The sequence below is a fragment of the Panthera pardus genome, unplaced genomic scaffold, assembly GCF_024362965.1.
Source record: "Panthera pardus isolate Hobbes unplaced genomic scaffold, ASM2436296v1 HiC_scaffold_11, whole genome shotgun sequence".
Taxonomy (NCBI): domain Eukaryota; kingdom Metazoa; phylum Chordata; class Mammalia; order Carnivora; family Felidae; genus Panthera; species Panthera pardus.
This window is the reverse complement of record NW_026526666.1, coordinates 75,230,536-75,251,309: the sequence shown is the minus strand read 5'-3', so window position 1 is coordinate 75,251,309 and position 20,774 is coordinate 75,230,536. Positions and strand designations below refer to the sequence as shown.

At 50.7% G+C, this 20,774-nt stretch overlaps 1 protein-coding gene across 5 annotated transcripts in view; it reads right to left on the bottom strand.

Moving 5' to 3' along the window:
* RIMS3 (regulating synaptic membrane exocytosis 3) overlaps nt 1-18,270 on the bottom strand; it is a 47,972-nt gene extending 29,702 nt beyond the window's left edge. The window contains exons 1-3 of one of the 5 annotated variants that reach the window (XM_019429133.2): nt 18,145-18,270; nt 17,938-18,022; nt 16,931-17,046 (exon numbers count right to left, since the gene is read on the bottom strand). The gene's annotated coding sequence lies outside the window, so the exon portion shown is untranslated. Of the gene's footprint in view, nt 1-8,955; nt 9,279-16,930; nt 17,047-17,810; nt 17,910-17,937; nt 18,039-18,144 lie in introns of those variants that run through there. The other 4 variants (XM_053896842.1, XM_019429134.2, XM_053896857.1 and 1 more) reach the window with 4 other exon arrangements.
* Between the last annotated feature and the right edge of the window lie 2,504 nt (nt 18,271-20,774).

Here is a 20,774-nt window from a genome sequence, read left to right as displayed (position 1 = left end):
ACACACAGTATGCTGGAGAGCGACACTCATCACACACACACACACAGTCACACAGGCACACACACATGCACACACCATGCCAGAGAGCTACATTCATCACACACACACACACTCTGTCACACACACACACACACACACACACACTTACTCTCTGTCACACACGTGCACACACACACAATATGCTTTCACAGAGACCCTCAGACATTCACCGTGGATACAGGAGCACATGTCTCACACTACCCAGGCCCCCCACCCTCCTGGAGCCCAGGCCTGCCCTCCTGCTGTGGACATGGGACTGGGGACTGGGGAAGAGTCAGGCGGGACCTCCACCCCTCCTGCCTGGCCCCAGTGTTGACTCCTGTGGATAAATTCTGTGTCCTCTGAGGACTCCCAGGGTTGCTGCCCAATCCCCGGGGGCAAGTAGGCAGCAGCACAAAGGGATGGGAAGGGGGTAACTGGGGAAAGGGAACCTTTGAGACCCCGAAGCCTCCTGGCTTTGTGGCCCCGGGGCCCCAAGCTCTGGGGCACCAGGCTCCAGGGATGGCCTTGCCCTCACTGGCAGCTCCCACGGCCTCTGTGCTCCCTGGGACTCCTGCCCTCTGGGAGGCCCTGAGGTTTGTGTTGTGCCTGGGGACCAGGAGAACTGTGGAGTCTACAGCTCCTGCTCTCCCCAGGAGTGCCCACATGCCGCCTCAGAGATGAGGGGGCATCCTACCGCCGTCTAGACACCCCAACTCCAAGAGCCTCCCTCTCTCGTGGACTGAGGGAAGAGTGGCACAAATTCTGTCTGCAGAATAATCATGGCAGGATTTTCTGAAAGAATCTCAAGACGGGGCATGTGGTGAGGAGAGGGAAGCAGGCTGGCGGAGCAGGAAGAGACCCCTACGTTTTCCAGGCAGGTGGAAGGCACCTTCAATATTACCCAGGTGAACAGTCCATGTCTCTGACATCCCCACAACACTTCCCAATTTTGCATTATCCGCATAACACTGTGTGCCCTCTCAATGATTTCTGCCATACTCTTGTACTGCTCCTTATTTATTGTGCTGACATTGACACTTTTAACTTACACGCATTTATTATAAGGAGAAATTTTGTGTTACTACTATAAATGCAACTATTGTTGCTTTTAATAAGTAGAAGATGAAAGTACAATACCTACAGTAAAAGCAAAGCTGTATTACTAAATTTTAGTTACCTGGAGTTGCCAGTCAAGACCTCTTTGTTAAAAAGGGAAGGGCAGCAGTGTTGGCAAGTTGTTAAAGACATACTGGCACTTTCTCCCTGGGACAAATTTGGACTTGATGGAGTGGAAAGGGAACCAACTTTCTCACTATGGGAGCCAATGCTCTGTCATGACAGGTCTGCGAGCCACTGAAAGTCACCTCAGGTCTCACTGAAGGTGCTACTACCCACGGTGGGAAGCTCTAGGCTTGGGCACAGTGGCTAGCTGGAGCCCTGTTACCACAGTCCAATCTGGTAACAATAATCCTTAGAAATTGCTCAGTTCTTTCCCATTTACCAATTATCCTTAGAGCCACTATCTAGTATGAGCTGCGTACCGGGAATTATCATCCCATTTCCGAATGAGAAAATAGAGGCTCTAAAAGATTAAGAGATTTGTCCAGAATCACATAGCTGTACAGGGTTAAGTCCACGAGTGGGAGACCCTCAACTCTACCTGTCTCCATTTGTCTCATCTCTGGGATCCCTTGTTCTGGGCTGGCCCCTTGCTGGGCAGTGGGCAGGAGAGGGAGAATGGTAATCTTGTATTTGCCTGCGAGGCCCTCACAATCCTGAAAGGCCAACAGGCAAGTGAGTAAGTAGTGGAGGGTAAGAACTTTTACTCTGGAGTCACACTGTGTGTCCCTAGCCATAAAAGTCACCTCTCCGAACCTGTTTCCTTGTCTGTAAAGTGGGGATAATAATAGTACCTATTTAATAGGGCGTGAGGATTCAATGAAATAATGCATGTGCATAGTGTTTGGCACAAAGTAAGGGCTCAAAAATGTTTATTACGAGGGAAGTACAAAGAATAGAATTAATTCAGATAAAAAATGGCTGACGGTGGGGAGCGGGGAGGTAGGCACGGCATGGTTCTTCATAGAGGAGAGGAAATGAGTTCCATCTTAGAGAATGAATATGATTTTGGTAGGAGAACTATCCTGTCTGCTCCCACCCTCCTCTTCCTCCAAAGACAAGTGAGAAAATTTTGGGTCTCATCTATCTATCTCTCTGCTCTGGCCTTTGAATGACAACTGACAGGCTCTTCAAAGCCTGCCCTAGCATTGCTGCCCCAGGAAAAGACACCCCTTTAAGTCACATGCCTGGGTTGTTTTCTCCAGGTGCTATCCAGATGGAAGGGTGGGGGCCAGGCACAGCCTGGCGCTCTAAGGATTCTAGCAGATGTCTTTTAAAAAGTACTTGCCCAAATAACAAAGACTCTCCCCACCACCACCTTTCCATAAGGGGGTCAAGAGCAACGTCTGCAAATCTGACTTTGAGAGCCTTCCCAGCAGGCTGCAGTTGATTGGACCAGGGTGGGCACCTGACCAACTCTGAGCCAATCAGATCCTCTCATACAAGTTTGGATTTGGATCTGGCGAACCCTGGGTTCCCTCTCTGAATGTGGCGGGAACGCAGGACACAGTACAGGAACTATAGGTAGTTCAGGGTCTGGTAAAGCAGGAAAAACCAGTCCGTGGAGAAAGAAAGCTAAAGGCGGCCAGCAAGGTGCAGAGAATGGCTGCTTCCATTTCTCCTGGCCTACAGTTTCTGCCTCCCAGAGGCTAACGATCTTTCTGCCCCTCAGTTCTCAGGAATCTCTTGTGTCCTGGTAATAAACCCTTCTTTATTACCGAAGCTGACCTGAGTCGGTTTCTATATACAAGCGGAGACCCAATTAAGACGGGGGAGAAGCTGGGAGCTAAGAGGCACAAAGATGGACAATCCTGGAGGGAAAAAAAAAAAAAATCACTGTGCCTGCCCTGGATGAGCTCAGCTGACCGAGAGATGAGGAAGAGTCGACGTCTGTCGAGATGTAGACTCTGAGAAGATGTGGCCGAGGGAGGGTGGGTTAGCTCTGTCCAGGAAGCGCCAGGAGGGTCCTCAGAGGCTTCCCAGCAAAGGTGGCAGCTAAACCAGTTTTGAAGAGTGAAGGACGTTCTCCAGGGAGAGAAAGCTGGGGTGGGGAGGCATTACAGGCGGCGGGAACAGCAAGTGCAGAGGCACAGAGGCACAAAACAGCCTGACGTGTTACAGGAACTGCCAGCAGTTCAAAGTGTGGTGGGGGAGCAGGGAAGACGAAGCTGGAGAGGCCGGTGGGGTGCAGATCACAAAGGGCTTTGAATTCTATGCTAAGAAGATGAGGCCTTTCCTGTCAGCAATAGGGAGCTATTGAAGTATTTTAAGTAGCAGGGGGTGACAGGGTCAGTTCTGTGCTTTAGAAAGATCGCTCTGGGGCCCCCGCGAAGAAAGGACTGGAGAAGGCAGGCCTGAAGGCAGGGAGGCCAGTTAGGGTACTGCAGCAATGATTCATCTAGCCCTTTCATCCACTGAGCAGCTCACTGTGTACCTACTGGGTGCTGGGGCTGGGCAAAACAGGACCCCTGACCCCACGGAGTTCACAGGCCAGCAAGACAGAGAAACAAGGGAGAAGCAACTCCAGTGTCCTGAGTGTCCTGAAGAAGTATGAGGTCCCACGGAGGGGGGCGGTGTTCAGTTTCTGGTTGTTACGCTTCACTGTGGGAATGCCACAAGAGCTGATATGTCTCTGAAGGATAAGTAGGAGTTAACAAGGCACTAGGAGGAGTGCATTCCGGGATGAAGGAACATGTGTGAAAGTCCTGCTGCTGGGAGAGAGGAGAATGGGACCAGATGATCGAAAAAGGTAGGCAAGGACCAGATCACGCAGGGCCCTGCAGACTACATCAGAGTCTGGCTTTTATTCCAAGAAGTCTTAGAAGGGTCTTACACGGGGAAATGATACAGTCAAACATTTATCTTTAGAAGATCACTCTGGCCACAGTGTGAAAAATGAAACAAAGCGGGGCAAGAACAGAAACGTACAGAGCCCAGTCTAGGAGGCTATCGCTGCGGTTCAGGTGGGCACTGATGGTGGTCTGGCATGGGGCGGTGGGCAGGGAGAGAAACACAGGACAGCTAACACGATTGCTGAGGATGGCTGTGGGCTGTGGGGGTGAGGGAGAGGGAGGTGTCCAGGAGAACTTCCAGCTTTCCAGCTTGAGCAAGTGGGTGGATGGTGGCAGCAGAGATGAGCTGGGGATGTTGGAGGCAGAGCAGGTGCTGGCAGGCGGAGCTGGGGACCTGGGTTTGGACTCTAGGCTGATTGTGAGACATCTAAATGTGGTTAGACCTGCAGGGCTTGAGCCCAGAAGAGATCACTCAACTCAAGAGGGTAAGGAGATTACCGGGCAGCGGAGGAGGAGAGGGCAGGGCAGCGAGACGAGAGCAGGGACAGCTGGGAGGAATCCTGGGGGCAGCAGGGCCTGGGGGCAAGAGTGACCAAGAGCTCTGAGCCTGGCAAGTGAGAACCACAAAATCCAAAGGTTAATTCCCTCAGCCCCAGGGGGCATCAGGCTTTGGCTCCCACTCTCCTGGCCAAGCATCGGGCCTCAGCACAGACGCTTTCCGGCAGAGACAGCCCTCTTCTTCCTCCGAGTTACCTTCAGACTCGGCTCAGGGGACCCCTTCTCCTAGAGAAGACTTCTGGTCCGGGCATGCACTGTGCTGTCCAACAACCTGGGTTTGAATCCCAGTTCTGCCTCTTGATAGCTGTGTGACTTTGGCCAAATGTAACCTCACTTTCCTCATCTGTATAATGGCAATAATACTACCTACCTCATGGGGCTGTTTGAGGATGAGTACTTAGCAGAGAACCTAACACACAGTAAGCACTAAATAAATGTTACTATTATTAACATCCCGCCCACCTTGGGACAGTTAGTCATGCCCTCCACCTTACACCTCCTCCACTTGGGAACTATTTGTCAGTCTGTGTCTCTCCCGGCCTCTCCCTACCCTTACCCAATTTGTAGGGCTACGTACAATGGAGGGCCCAGTGCTAAAGGAAAATGTGGGACCCCTTGTTCAAAATTAGGAATTTCAAGACGGTGACAGTAAAACTGAGGGTGGGGTCCTTCTAACCCAGGGCTCCGTGCAACCAGACTCGTGAAGCCAGCCCTGTCCCCGCCCCCACCCAGCCCTGGGCCTGGCCTGGAGTAGACGTCAGTGCCATGCTACAAAGTAACGTGCCAAATGACATTGGAATGGGTTCCATAATTTCCATCTGGAATTTCGTTTTATCCTTCCTATAGAAATAACATCAATTCTGTCTTATGGTTGAGGACACGGAGGTTGAGAGATGGGGTGTGCCTTGCCAGAAGTCACCTGCCTCGTGCAATGCAGAGCTAGGATGTGAACGTAGACCAGCTTGGTGCCGAAGCCCTGCCTCTTACCCTCTGGCTTCCTGGGGAGGTAGGGAGAACCTGGCCCCAAGGGGTGAACGTTGTCAACAAGGCCCAGGGGGAGGGAGCTGAAGGGACTGGGACTGGCCCCCTCCTGGGGAGAGCCACATAAACAACGAGCTCCCTGGGCACCAGGGCTGCTACACAGGGAAGGGGGTGTGAGAGGGCAAAAGGTCACTCCTGAGAAGGCTCTGCCCGAGAGCCGCAGACCCTAGCCCACGCTCTCTGGACATGAAACCCTGCCTCCTTGCCTTAAAGCCCTTCAGGGGCTGCCACTGGCCTCAGGATAACTCCCAAGCCTTTAGTATCCTGCTGGACCAGGGAGGTCCGCCCTCTGCTACCTGTGCACTCTCTACCCTCTCTCCTCCACTTCTGTCCTCCCCTCCCCCATACCAGGCCCCACCTGCCATCACCCAGGCCTTAGCCCACACTGGTCCCTCTCCTCATCGCTGCTTCTTTGCCTCAACTCCTGGTCACTCTAGGCTCCCTGAATCTCTCCTTTTGACACACGATACAGGGGCAATCACCTGCCCTGGACCATCCTGGGCTAGAAAGCAGGCTCCATGGAGGCAGGGCTGCTTGGCTCACAACGCTTGGTACATCAGGTGTCTGAAGGCATCCCCCTGCAACAGAGGCAGGAGGGTCCTGCACTCCTTCTCCCCTTCTCTCCACTCCCCCCTAGTCCTCTTTTTCTTGTCCAGGCATCTCGAGCTCAAGGTGGGAGAAGCTCAAACTTGCAAGGGGAAGAGAATCATCATAGAGTATCCTCCCCACGCCCCACCTGCCAGGCCTGGGCTGGGTGTTGTACATCCAGTTACTGTATCTAATCCCCAAGCACCTTCCAGATGGGGGTGGGCACTATGAATGTAAATTATTCCTATTTTCCAGAGGAGTCTGAGACCACCTGCCTGAAGTGGCAACAGAACCTATAAGTGGAGAATGCAGGATTTGAACCCAGGCCTGTCTGGTGCCCAAATACGTGGCATCCCCTCTGTCCCTATGACTCACTGTTTGGAGCCAGCTCCCTTCCAACCAGGGAGAGTTGTTTCTCACCCATGCCTTCAGTTCACACACACACCCAGGCAGCTCAGCTACCCTGTGAGATCAGCAAAACCCTAGCGCAGAAGGCAGCACCCCCATCAGTGAGAGGCCGGTGTAGAAGTCACCCCTCCCCTGGGTCAACAAAATGCCAGTGTAGTAGAAATACCCCCCAGGTCAGCCAAACACTAATGGGGGAGACACCCCCACTGTCAGCAAAATGCTGGTACAGGAGGTATACCCTGCATCCCAAGTCAGCAAAAAGCCAGTGAGAGAGAAACTTCCTCACTCCTCTCTGCCCAGGGCCCATGACATGCTCTGGGGGTGCACAGAGTCCTCCAAGGTGGTGCTTTTGGGGTGGGGTAGGGGGAAGCAATGGGGCTGGGGCGGCAGCTGCTGGGGGCAGGAGGCTGCAGCTGGGGAGCGGGGCAGACTCGGGTGAGAGTTCTCACATGGCACTAATGAAATCAACCACCAGCCTGCCCCCCCTTCCCCAGGGACCCTCCAGCCTCCAGCTGATGCAATGCCCAGGCCAGATAATTGTTTTCTTCCCTCCTTAAAGGGCCAGCTGCTGTTGCAGCTGCAGACATCACCCAGACCCCTGAAAGACCCCACAGAGCGTAGCACCTGGTTAGGGATAGGGGGAGCCCAGAAAGTAGCTGCTTGGCCCAGGCTCTGCAGAGGAAAATCCAATTAATGCCCGAGACCAGAAACGTCTGTGAGCAAGGAGGGAGAGATGAGAGTTAAGACAGAGACAGCACCTGGCCCACAACCACATGCCCTGAGGGAAGGGAACCTGGTCCCGGGCTGGGTCCCCAATACCTGGCTTCTTTCTGCCTGCCTGTCCCGTCAAGTCCTTGGCACAGGGGTTGCTAGTGAGTTCAGTAGTTCTCTCCCAAGCTTCCCTGAGTGCCAGGTACTATGTGAAGCAGTTCAAATCCACCATTTCATTCACTCCTCCCAGCAGAACTGGAAGGTGGGACTGTTTTACTGAAGGAGGCTCCGAGAGGGGAAGGGATTTCCTCAATAGCAGCCAGAAAGTGGCAGAGGTGGGTCTGAAGTCAAGTTTGCCTGACTCTGGACTTCATACCTTGCAGAAGGTCGAGTACGTGTGGAACCCCAGGGCTGGAGGTCCCTATGCCAGGCAGCCCAGCACTGAGGTCAGGAAGGAGGGTCTATGGGCCCTAAACAGGTTCAGAAGGGCACAGTGCTTGGTTTAAGCACAGATTTCACAGACCCCTTCCCCAGTCACCTCCCCCAACCCCCAACCAGAGAATGCCCCATTAGGCTGCCCACATGCCCCCAGGGACAGTTGGCAGCTGCCTGATTACAGACTAATTGGTGGCTGGCAGCAATTCTTGGGGGGTGGGGGGGGGGTGGTGGTGGTGGTGGCTAGTTAACCCTCTGGTGACCAGGCCTAGCCCAGAAAGGCCCTCTCCCCACCACTTCAGGCCTCAAACCCAAGGACCCTAGACTTAAGAAGGCATCATAGGCAGAGGACCGGACCAAAGGGGCATCAGGCTTCCTCTCCACACCCAGACAACATCCATGGGGCTAGAGGTAGACTCTGACATTCACCTAGGCTCCCCAGCCCCAAAGCGGCAGTGCCAGCCAGCACCCCTTGTTCCCTGGCCTTGAGTATGGCATTGCCTACTCCATCAAGACCACAGGAGCTATGGGTGCTCCCTGGATTTCCAGGCCCAGAATACTGGGAAGAAACCCACTCCTCTGGGCTGGGTTATCCAGACAAGGGGATGTAGGCATGGGTCCAGGCAGCCTGGAGGCTAGCCAGTGAAGCTACCCTCCCCCTGAATGAACGGGTGTCCAGGTTGCCCACCAAGAGTCCTGCCAAGCCTCCCTGAACTCCCCACCATGGATTGACCAACTGCCTTTCCCAGTTTCCCAAAAGCCCCCTCTTCCCCTCCTAGGGCCGGAGTGAGCACCATCCCTTTCCTTTCATGGGCTGAGGGGGTTCTCTGGGCACCACAATGGTGTTTCATTGGGAGGAAAGAGTGGCTGCTTGTCAACCAGGGCACAGGCAGGAGGGAGAAAGCAGGCTGCCTTCCAGCTCCCTTTCCAGGAGAGATTTTAAGCACTTTCCAAAAATGCCATGCGAGGCAATGCTGTTGAAGACCATGGCCCCAGGTGCTCTGAGAATCAGCAAAGAACTCAAGACTCTGGGGTCCTCTACCCCATTTTCCAGGTTTCCTCAAACACCCCACCTTCCCCTCTCATACCTTAGCCCCCACCCCAGAGCCATCAAACACACTCTGCTGATCCCCTGAGGCCCCGCCCCCCCCCCGACCCTGCACACTCACATCCTTACGTGGCTCCTCACGGCCCGAGCCCCCCTCCCCCGCTGGTAGTCCCCCAGACCTCCGAAGCCCCCTCCCCACGTCCACTCCCAAGCGAGCAAGGCCTACTGACTTACCCGGAGGTGGGTCCAGGGTCTAGACAGGGAGGGGTCTCCGCCGGGCTTGGCGGCTCCACAAGGCGGGGCAGGTGCTGCCCCGGGACCCCGCCCCGCGGACCCGGCGGTGGGCGCGGCCCCGTCCCAGGCGGGCGGCGGACTCCGAGGGGGTAGGGGCGCGGGGCGGGGAGGGGCGGCGAAAGAGGCTCACGGGGGCATCGCCCGACACCGGGCCGGGCAGCTCCGCTCCGCCCGCCTGCGCTGCTGGCTCCGCAGCCGCCACGGTTCTCAGCCGCCGCCGGGTGCAAAGCCCAAGCCCCGGCCGGCGGGAGGCGAAGAGGGAGGCGGGGCCTGACGGGGGCGGGGCCTCGGCCAGCGGGTGGGGCCACTGGAGGGGCGGGGTTAATGGGGGCAGGGCCTTTGGTGGTGGGCGGAACCTAGGGGAATGGGGAGAGTCTGGATTTGCCCAGTTGCAGGCCACCCAGGGTAACAAGACCAGCCTCGAAGGGTTTGGGGTCTAGAGGACGCCTCAAGCCTCTCCACGTCTCTCGGACACTCTGGCTTCATGACTGGTCCCCCTCTCCACCACCATTTATATCTGCACTTTTTCATCCTTCCTCCTCTTTGGGGAACCTCGCAGGACATCACTGGCACCATGGTACCGCTACTCCCTGCTGGACCAGATCCAGGAAAGTCAGATGGTGGGAGATGAGGAAATGACTTACAAACTCAAATGCAATGTATAGGTGGAAAAACTGAAGCCTAGAGAGGAGAAAAGCCTTGCGCAAGTGCCTGCTGTGAGGAAAAAAACTTTCTGTGACCGGATAATGTGGAAGACCTGAAGCTGGATCCCACAACTGGCCAGAGGGGAAGCCAGGACTCAATTCCATTCACACATTAATTAAGCTTTTGTTATCATCTAATCTACATCACGCCTAGAACTAGGGCCCGTGTTGTAGCATGAATGCTCTGGAGCAGCAGGGGCATTATTAGATTGGAGGGACAAGACAGAGACCAGGGAAACGGCTGGAACAATGGTAGAGGTGAACGGTGGGGAGAGCAGAGCCTGTGAGGATGTGGGAGAGGAGGGAGAAATTGAGGTTCCCCTGTGCTCTTCCCATGCTCCCTATCACAGAGACATGGAAACCAGGGGCTCCCTTTGGAATCATGGTCCCTTTGCGCATTTGATGACAACTTAGACAAATGTGCCAATGTATGCTTTGCAGATAATTCTAGGGACTCCAGGGACAAAGGATTGGGTGGAGGGTTGATTCTTAAGTGCATATGGAAGAATAAATATGCAGGAATAAAAAAAAATCTAGAGAAAAAGGAATGGAAAGAGATTTTGCCTTACCTGATATTAAGACATAAAGTCAATGTACTTAAAGCAGTATGGTATTGAAGCAGGACTACACGAATCAGTGAAGCAAAATGGGGTAGAGGAATGGATTCAACTCCACAAAGGAATTCGGGTGTTATAAAGATGGCACTTCAGGTAAATGGAGGAAATAGGACTTTCAACAAATGGGTGAAATAACTGGCAAGTCATTTGAGGAAATGAGAGAAAGCTGTGTCCTTACCGTACACCGAAGTAAATTCCAGGTGAAGAGCATATTTATATAACAACACCAAATGTACCAGAAGAAAGCATGAATGGATGTTTTAATAATCCTAGAGACGGGGGCGCCTGGGTGGCTCAGTCGGTTAAGCATCCGACTTCAGCTCAGGTCACGATCTCACGGTCCGTGAGTTCGAGCCCCGCATCGGGCTCTGGGCTGATGGCTCAGAGCCTGGAGCCTGCTTCCGATTCTGTGTCTCCCTCTCTCTCTGCCCCTCCCCCATTCATGCTCTGTCTCTCTCTGTCTCTCTCTGTCTCAAAAATAAATAAAAACGTTAAAAAAAATAATCCTAGAGACGGAAAAGACTTTCCTAAGCATGGTGAAAGCTAGAGGCCAAAGGAAAAATACTGATAAAATTTAAAACTTCTATGGAGAAGACGATAGACACTATAAAAACTTCTATAGAGAAGAAATTATCATACTCAAGTTTGAGAGACAAATGACAGACTGGAGACCCTAAATCCCAGCTGCCCTCTACTACTGTCCCCTGAGAAACGGGTGAGCAGAAGGGACGGCGGCGGCTGTGAGCGGGCCAAGCACATTGCGGAGGCTCCTCCCACAGCGCCCTGGCCAGCGCCCACCTGTTCAGGGGCCGGGAAGACCCGGAAATCCCAGCCGGGCCATCTGGGTCCACAGCAGGTGCTTATAGCACAGCAGAGCCAGAGTCAGCCCCGATGTTGCTCACCACTTCCCTCGTGTGGCCATCCTGGGAACTGTAATCCTGTAATCCAAGGTTCCAGTTCGTGCAGCTCTCAGACGTTAAGGTGGGATTTTTTTTTTTTTTTTTTAAGATTTTATTTTTAAGTAATCTCTGCACCCAGGGTGGGGCTTGAAATTACAACCCAGAGATCAAGAGTCGCACGCTTCACCGACTGAGCCACTCAGGCGCCCCATGGGATCTTTTTTTCTTAAAATAAATAACAGCTAAATTTTTGAGGAAGCTAACAATGTTCTAGGCATTGTACCAAACACTTAACATACAGCATTTCATTAACGCTCAAAGCTGCTCTTCTACGTCCACTTTATTATCACCTCCATTTCACACATGAAGAAACAGGATTTGAGGAGAAGTGACTTGTCCAAATTCGAAGTAGCAGCATCAGGATTCAAAGCCTGACTCTTGGTCCCACTCTTGATACGAGAAAGCCAAGGCCTTGGAAGAATTCAATGAAACAAAGTTTTTTGAAGTTAACCTTGAGCCAGGCTTTGTCCCAGGTGCTGAGGATTCAGTTGAGAAAAACAGTCATTAGGGGAGACAGGCAGAGAAACATTTCTGACACAGTGAATCCTGGGAACACTCAAGGCCCTGTTAACCACGGGGGAGAGAGGAGAGGTGCAGGCCCTTGAAGCTGAGTCCTGTGGAGTTTGAGAGAGGGGTGAAGGAGTGGGGCAACACTTACAAGTCTGGGTGGAGGATGAGTGGAACTTAGGGGAGGAGCAGTGGTCTGAGTCTGACTCTGGGGTAGGTTAGAGATGAGGCTGGACAAATATACTAGGGCCAAGTTCGAGTTTGGGCAAGAAGATTTTGAGAACTTTTCTATGGTTCCATAGACTTGGTCTAGGGGTCACCTGCTCTGCTGACCCAACCTGCCTCTTTCCTCCCAGATAGTCCCCACCTGAGCTCAGGGTACCAGTTGCTTAAGTCAGAAGCCTGGGAGTCACCCTTGACTCCTCCCTCGTCCTCACCTCCATCCAGTTCATTATCAGGGCCTGCGCAGTCTACCTTTTAAATACTCCCCAGGTTCATTTGCTGCTATCCGTCCCCCATGGCCGCTCCCCTCGTCCACACTGCCCTCCTCTCGCTCCTGAATCCACTGCTGGCAGTGACTTGGTGTGGAGGCCTCAACACCTCCAAACTTTCACACAAGAGAAAGCCTTCTAAAACAAATCTGTCCACATCTACTCTCCTACTGAAAACCCTTTTCATTGACCCATTCAACAAATATCAAGCGAGCATTTGTTACATGTTAAATACTGAGGACTCAAAAATGAGAAAAACAGAGAATTTAAAGTCTGTTAGGAGGGCAGACGTCAATCAAATGAATCCCACACCAAAATAATACATAATTACAAACTGGAATATGTGCCCTAGGAGGGCCTGACCTAGTAAGGGAGGTGCTAGAATGCTCCCCCAAGGTACTCCATCTCAAGTGAATAGCAACCAGAGCAGAGTCAAGGATAGGGTAAGAGCTTATGCAAAAAAGCTTCTCTGAGTCTCAGTTTCCTCATCTGTACCATGGGGCTGTTTATAGTTGTGAGGATTAAGTGAGTGAATATATAGAAGGTCCTTAGAACAGGTCTTAGGACATAATAAATTTTCCGTAAATGTTAGCTATAGTAACAATAATTATTATTTAAATTTGCTTTAAGTAGAGAGCCAATGACGGTTTATCAGCAAAGGAGTTAAATCATAAAGAAGTATTTTTTAAGGGTCATTCTTGCTGCAGTGAGGAGCATGGTTTGGAACAAGGAAAGAGCAGATTGGGGGGGTTAATGAGGGCGATTTTGCAGGGGCCCACTGAGAGCTGTGGGGCATTTAAACCAAGGAGGCAGAGAGCATTTGGAGACATTTTGTGATTCGGGTGGGCGAAACCACTGGCCTTGGTGTTTAGTGGTAGGAGGCTGCGGGAGGTGGCAAGGGGCTCCCAACATCTCGGCCCTAGCAACAGGGTGGGTGGTGATGTTCTTCACCAGATTGGGAAAGCTTGGAGGAGGACCAGGACTGGGGGAGGTGCTGAGGCCAGTTATGGATGTGTTCAGGCACAGGCACTGTGGGGCGTCCTAGATACGGGATGCAGAAGCAGCTGATTGGGTCTGGAGTCCAGGGAAGAAATAGTGGCTGCAGACACAAAATTGAGATTGTTGGCAAATACTTGAAAATTTGACCTCAATCATCCCGTCTGTAAATGGTAGGAGGAAGGAGATAGCTAGGTGATTTTTTTTTTCTTTAAAGGTTTTATTTATTTTTGAGAGAGCGAGCGCACGCAGGGGAGGGGCAGAGAGAGAGGGAGACAGAAGATCTGAAGCAGGCTCTGTGCTGGCAGCAGAGAACCCAGACTGGGGTTTGAACTCATGAACTGTGAGATCATGACCTGAGCTGAAGTTGGACGCTTAACTGACTGAGCCACCCGGGAGCCCCAATAGCTAGATGATTTTTAAGGTTTCTCCAACATGTGTAAGATTCCAGTTGTTGAGGCTGGTAGGACCACAGAGACAAGGAGAAAAAAATCCACGTGGCCTAAAAGATTTGGCAGAGGCTCTTTGGAGGCTCTTTGCTATTCTTTCATCAGACTACCTTTTACTGAGCAGCTACTATGAGCCAAAAGCTCTCCTGGAGTTGGAAGAGTAAGACCTTGCCCTTGCCCTCAGGGAATTCAGTTTGGTGCTGGGACAAAGCAAAGGGCAATTACAAAAATGTAACCCAAGTACCCGAAGGTAAGCTTGGGAGACCAAGAAGGCTTCCTAGAGGAACTGACATCCAAGACAACACCTGAAATTCAGGCAGAAGAAAGCCCTGTGGGGAATCTGGTCTGGGGAAGATTGTTTATGTGGTTATTTTAGAGATTTTCATCCCTCCCGAATTTTTCATCTGGACTCTGCCCTGAGAGTCTATTTCAGGTGCCAGGGCCCAGATACTAGTAATTGCATTTCATAGGCTGTGTTAAATTGGTCTTCTAGATCCTTCTCCTCAATGCTCCTTGTGGCCTCAACTCCACATGCTAGCATTTGCTAGGGCTTGGATGAAGGCACAGCAAGAGAGGTGCCCAGAGTGCAAACTTAGGGAGGCACTCACTGTCAAGGGTGTGCAACGTGTCCTTGGCCCTGCTCCCCGTCCACACCCCCACTCCAGACTCTCCGGTGCTCATATCTTGCTGTCCACACACAGGGCTCTGTTTACAAAGACCCTCCCCCACCCCCATTGGCCTGGTGAAAGCTCACTCCTGCTCCAAGGCTCAGCTCTATCTGAAAGTCTACTGCTCTCACCACCCATCCCTGCCTCCACCCTAGGCCAAGGTGGTCCTCTGTGCCCTAACAGCATGGCTGCATAGTGCAAACCAGACTCTGGTATCAGAGCCCTGCTGTGCTATTTATCATCTGTGAACCACTCTCTGAGCTGGTTTCCACATGTGGAAAATGTGGTGCTGACTTCACAGGGGAGTTGTAAAGATTAAATGAGAACATGTATGTAAAGTGATCTGCAGTGATTGGTACAGACTACTCAGTAAGCGGTAGGTATTAATACTTTGTTTATACTTCTTCTAAAGCACTCATGTATTCTAATTATTCTCCTGTCTTTATCTCCACTATACCATAAGTTCCTTGGGGCAGGGAGGAGGAGGAGGAGAGGAAGGAGGAGGAAGATCTTTACAAATGACATTGAACAAGCCCTAAGACATGTCTGCTGCATAAATCAAAGAAATGACAAATTCTATGGAAAAAGTTCTGGGCAGGAAATCTGGAGCCTTGGGCTCTAGTCACATGGTCCCAGTGATGGCACAGTGCCTGCCCAACTTACACTCACTTGGAAGAAAAGCTGCCCAAACCGCAAACCCTTTTGAGCCCATTGCTTTAGACCACTTGGCCCCTTCAGCTTCTAGACTTGAACAAATGGGGCCAGCACCAGAGCCAAGGGTTACCATTTCAAATATTAGCTGGTGACCTTTAACTAATGGCCCACCACAACAATCTGAGACAGGCCAATTAGAGGCTCTCTTGGACCAAGGAACAGAAAGAAACTGTCAGGTAGCGGAGGGAGTTGGAGTAGGGAGGTCAGAGACAAGTGAGCCTCAGCCAGTAAAGCCATGTGCAAGCCAAGATAAGACAGAGCAGAGACCAAGAAGCAGCAGAAGCTGGTTAGTAGGAAGAGGAGAAAGGAGCAGCCCTGTGCAGAGATGGGGAGGGTGTCAGGGGAGGGAGAATGAATAGAACAGTGAGTCCTAGGGCTGCCTCATTCCTGCTGGCATTTCAATTCCAGTCCTCACAAGAAAAAATTCTTTATATTTCAGCTACATTGGGTAGATTTCTGTACCTTGCAGCCCAATGAGGCTGACTCTACTTGTTATGTTGGTCAGTCTCTGCCTTTCTCTCTGCACCTCAGTTTGACTAGACCATCTCCATGGTCTTCTCCAGATCAATGTTTGCTTTGAACACCATGTAGAGAGAATGAATTTTAGGTTGTTGGCCACTGAGTTCAGTGTTAGTTACAGAGTGCCATGACATCCTGGCTCCCGAAATAGCTTGGTGACTGGTTAAAGAGCCTGTAGGAGGATCCAACACGTACCTGACTTTGAACCTGAGCCCTGCTGATAGTCTGCCTCCCCCTGTCCATTGCATCCTTTGTTGGATCACAAAGGAACTGAGAAACCAGGGCTGGTGTTTCTCCAGTGTCTTTGGCTGCTGAATGCCCTACCTACTGCCTTAACACTTTCCTGGACCCACTTTAGCATTTCAGAGGAGTCCAGTGCCAGGTCTGCTCCAAAGAAAGTGCCACTCCAGGAAGATTGTGAACAAAGAAAGTTTCCTTCTTTGGTGCTAAGATTTCCTGCCTTCCAGCTGTTTGGCTCTCAGCCTGTGCCCTGCCATCAGCTTTCTAAACTAACAACTATGTTGATAATAATACTTCCTTGCTTTTGTATGGTACTTTGTCCTTTTCAGAGCATTTTCATGCTTGTTGTCTTATTTGATACTCACAGAAACCCAGGGAGAATGGGCAAGAAGTGAGGTGTAGAGGATAATACCTATCATTTCTCCCATCACATCCACCCCCCCCGAAACAATTTATTTTAAAAGAACTTAAAAAATTATCCCTCTGTTCTTTTTAAAATACATGAAAATAATGAGACTGAGCTTGATTAAGTGACTTGCCCAAGATCACAGGGCAGGTAGACAGGTGAGTTGGAACTAGAAAGTCTCCAGTCACGGATCACACTTAAGCAGGACACATCTTGCAAAACACTGCTGGCCATGGCAAGGGACCTCTGAGAGACATGGTGTGCTCGCACTACTGTCCCTCCCCCCCCCCCCCCCGCCGCTTTTTAAAAATGTTTTATTTACTTTTGAGAGAGAGAGCGTGAGCAGGTAGGGGCAGAGGCGGGGCAAGGAACAGAGGACCCAAAGCAGGCTCTGTGTTGACAGCAGCAAGACTGATGTGGGGCTCGAAATCACAAACCACGAAATCATGACCTGAGCTGAAGTCAGACGTTCAACCCATTGAGCCACCCAGGCGCCCCCACCCTGCTGCCCTTTTGAGGCCTCTGGGGATCGTTCACCATCTTACCGCTCTCGTCCCTGCAGAGACTTGGCTACCCTACAGTGGCATGGGTAGCACCAGGAGCCCACAGAAGGTTAGATGCAAGCATTTAGTAATGGTTCTTTACATATTGGCAAAGATAAGTGCTTTTGGAAGAGTCCGTGTTCTTGCTTTGATTACAGAGCCCTTCACAGAAGGTAAGACAGGAAAGGAAAGGCTGAGTCCCTCCTTCAACCAGCACCTCTGAAAAAGAGGAAGCAGAAGTAATAGTTCTTGCCCATCCTCCTCTCCTCAACTCTACTCCGCAGCAAGGACACCCTGTCCTGGCCCCTCTGTTTTGGGCCCCTTCACGAACTGTTCTCATTGCTGCACTGTCACCTGGTCAGGATGAGCCCACCCCTCCCAATCATAACACAGATTCAAGTTATCCTGGGAGACAGCAGTAAGTTCTCACCTCACAGTTCTAATAGGGGTAGGCGAGGAAGCAAAAGGAGTGGGAAGTCTCTGTGCTTTCTCCGGGGTCTGCCCTTGCTCCTTCCCCAGCGCCCCCTAGAGGGCATAGTGTGCTTCTCTTGTGGCATCACCCAGCCCCGCAACTCCAAAGGGCACAACCGGGAAATGAGTCAAGGCAGTCAGCCTATCCAATGGCCCGGGCAGTATGTCAGCTCAGGTGAAGACAAGAGAATAGAAAATGTGCTTGGAATTTTGAACAGAGGGAATTTATTCCAGAGGACAGCTTAGAAACCTGTTGGCTTGTAGGAGCCAAAGGGCAGGGTGGGGCAGGCTAGAGAGTAATAGGTGCAGCAAGCTTCTACCAGGCTTGGAAGATCAAATGGAAGGGTATTCCTGGCTCCTGAAGTGCACTTGTTGCTGACAGTGTGCGAGCTTAGTTTTTGAAATGATGCTGCTGGCAGAGCTGCTCGAGGTCACTGGAGCCCACAGGTACCCACTGCTGCCCACCCCCCCCAGGACCACCAACACTGCTAGAGCCCGTGACAGTAACCCACCACTGCTGGAAATGCTGAATGTCTCCGAGCCCATAACCACCAGCTGCCAGAGTCTCCAGTGGATGCAGAGAGGAAATGACTTTGCCTGTCCCGCTCCGGTCCCATCTCCTGGCATACCGTTTCTCACCTGTACTTCCCATTCGCAGAATCTGACAGGAAGCCAGTTGGCAAAGGGAGCCTGGGAAATGTAGTTTTCAGGGCCCGGCATTCTTCTGTACAAAGCAGAGCATTGAAAGGCTAGAGCAATAGGCAAATGACCAGCACAAATGCTACTGAAAGTTACACCTCATTTGGGCACCTTAAAGGCCATAGGTATTGGACGTTAGCTGATTACCTCATGACTCCATTTTCCCTTTTCTAGGATCCATGTGTTTCTAGGAAGCTGGCTCCCTGGGAGCAGAGCAGGGCTGAGTCAGTCAATCCCACTGGCCAGAATGATTGGTTCAGGGTGGTCATATGAATCAGCCAGTCCAATCAGAGGGAATTTCAGGATTTTTGCTGAGAAGGCTGGCACACAGGCTGTCTCTTCCTTGCTAGCAATGAATGAGGAAGCAGGAAGGCCTTGGGGGCTGTTGGCAGTCATCTTGGGACAATAATAGGAGCAGAAACCAGGAAGAAAGAGTGGCCTTGAAGACTGGGAGATTGATTTGGGGGCACATAACCCAGATGCTGTGGCCACTGTGTAGGAAGCTCTGGCAGAGGTGATCAGTCTTGTGCCCTTTATGGTGCCTATTAGCAATCTACAAAGCAAGACCAATTTATGAGCATCATGGAAAAATCTGGAAGAGAAAGAAAGTTCTAGGAATCAGCCACTTTTCCCATGGTCACATCTTGAACCAGTGGCGTTTAAACGTTTTTTATTGTACCTTCAATACATGTGTGACCAGTACACATGTAGCTGTATAAATAACTGAAATAAAGCTTCACAACAGTTTTCACTGTATTTACCCTGCTATGTGCAATTAATTCAAATTTTCAATTCTATTCCATTTTTAAATAAAGCTGCTCATAAATTTCTAAATGATTTCATGATCTAACGGTTAGGACCTGCAATTTGAAAAACATTGCCCTATACCATGCCATCATCAATTGCTGTAAAACTTAACTCTTGATTTGAATCATCCTAACCTTTGCTAACTTTCCTGCTTTTGTACCCATATTCCCTGTCTTCCTTTGCTCTGAAGGAAAGTTACAATGTCCCATGTCTTATTGGAGGTGAACCTCTCTCCAACCTGACACAAGAACACCAAGAATTTACCTCTGTAGCTATTCTCTTTTGCATTGCCAATTTCTGCCTGTATACTGGAATGTTGAGTTTATAAAATTGCTCTAGAGTCTCTCTCTCTTTTTTTTAATTTTTAAATTTTTGTAGTTTTGAGAGAGCGAGTGAGGGGGGCGGGGAGGCAGAGAGAGAGGGAGACAAAGAATTCCAAGCAGATTATGCACTGTAAGCACAGAGCCCGATGTAGGACTTGATGTCACGAAATGTGAGATCACGACCTGAGGCAAAATCAAGAGTCAGACACTTAACCAACTGAGCCACCCAGCTGCCCCTAGAGTCTCTCTTCTTTAGAGTCTCTAAACTCTCTTGAGTCTCTCTTCTCTAGAGTCTCAAAAGTCTCCTTTGATCCCATTTCAATAGCCACTTCCTTAAGTCAACCCAGATATGGTTGAATGGGATAGGAAGAAGAAGGGTGGCCTAGAGGTGAACTCAGTAGAGGGATGAGGACTCTGTCAAGAAGGCAAGTAGTGGGCATGGAAGGGAGAAGAAGGCATCACAATTTATGCGAACAGACAGAAATCAGAAGTAAACTTTCTTTGTGTGTGAGAGAGAGAGAGAGAGAAAGAGAGGGAGAGAGGTTGAGTGGGGAAGGGGCAGAGGGAAAGGGAGAGAGAGAATCTTAAGCAGGCTTTATGCCCAGTGTGGAGCTCAACATGGGGCTCAGTCTCACAACCGTGAGATCAAAGAGCTGAAATCAAGAGTTGGACGCTTAACTGACTGAGCCACCCAGGTGTCCTGAAATCACAAGCAAATTTTGACTCAAGAACTGCCTTCCTTAAACCCCACTTTTGAGAATCCTGCTCCTTCCTTTGTTGGTGGAGCCTGGAATCTGGAGTGGTAAGCTCAAGTTCCATACTAGCTCTGCCATTTCTGAGCTGGCTAACTTTGGATAAATCACATCTCTTCTTTAAGTTTTCTCATCTGTAAGATTAGTCTAATAAAACCTACCTTATCAAGCTGGCTTAAGGATTAAATTAGATAAATACGTGTTAGCTCTTATGATTAAGGCCTTTTCCCATCCTTATACAAAACCTTACCTCCCCCCACCAATAATAATTACCATAGTGACCACTTGTTAAGCAATTAATTCCTCTGTGCCAGGCAATATGCTAAGGACCTTTCCAACTGTTTCCAAGCCAACAAGGATTCCCTGGCCACCTTCTTACTGCAGAGTTTTTTTCCCCTGATGATGTACTTGATATTTATAGAGTGTCTACCATGCATCAGGAAGTCAACTGACTTACTCACATTTCATTCATTCTACAGATGTTAGTTAAGCACCTACTATGGTGCCAGGAACTTACTAGGTGTTGGAGATACCAAGATGAACGAGGCCCTGAACCTCGAAGGACTCACAATCCAGTCACATAGTAAGTGTTATGTAGTGAGGGGATGTATAGGAGATGTTCATTACCTGTGGCTTCCTTGGTCTAGACAACCCCATCTTTGGCTCCAGACCTAATGACTGATAGTGTTTGATTCTGTGTTTCTGGCTTGACTTTGGAGCCCTACTTTTAGGACACGCCTTTCAGTTCTCAACTCCCCATGGGCCATCAGGATTAAGAGAAAATTTTTGTGTTTCTTGTCTCTCCCTGCCTGGGATCCCCCTCCAGAGGAAAGAAACTTAGCAGATGTCCAAAAGACAAATAAATTGCTGGTTGGTTTTCACCCCAACACACTTT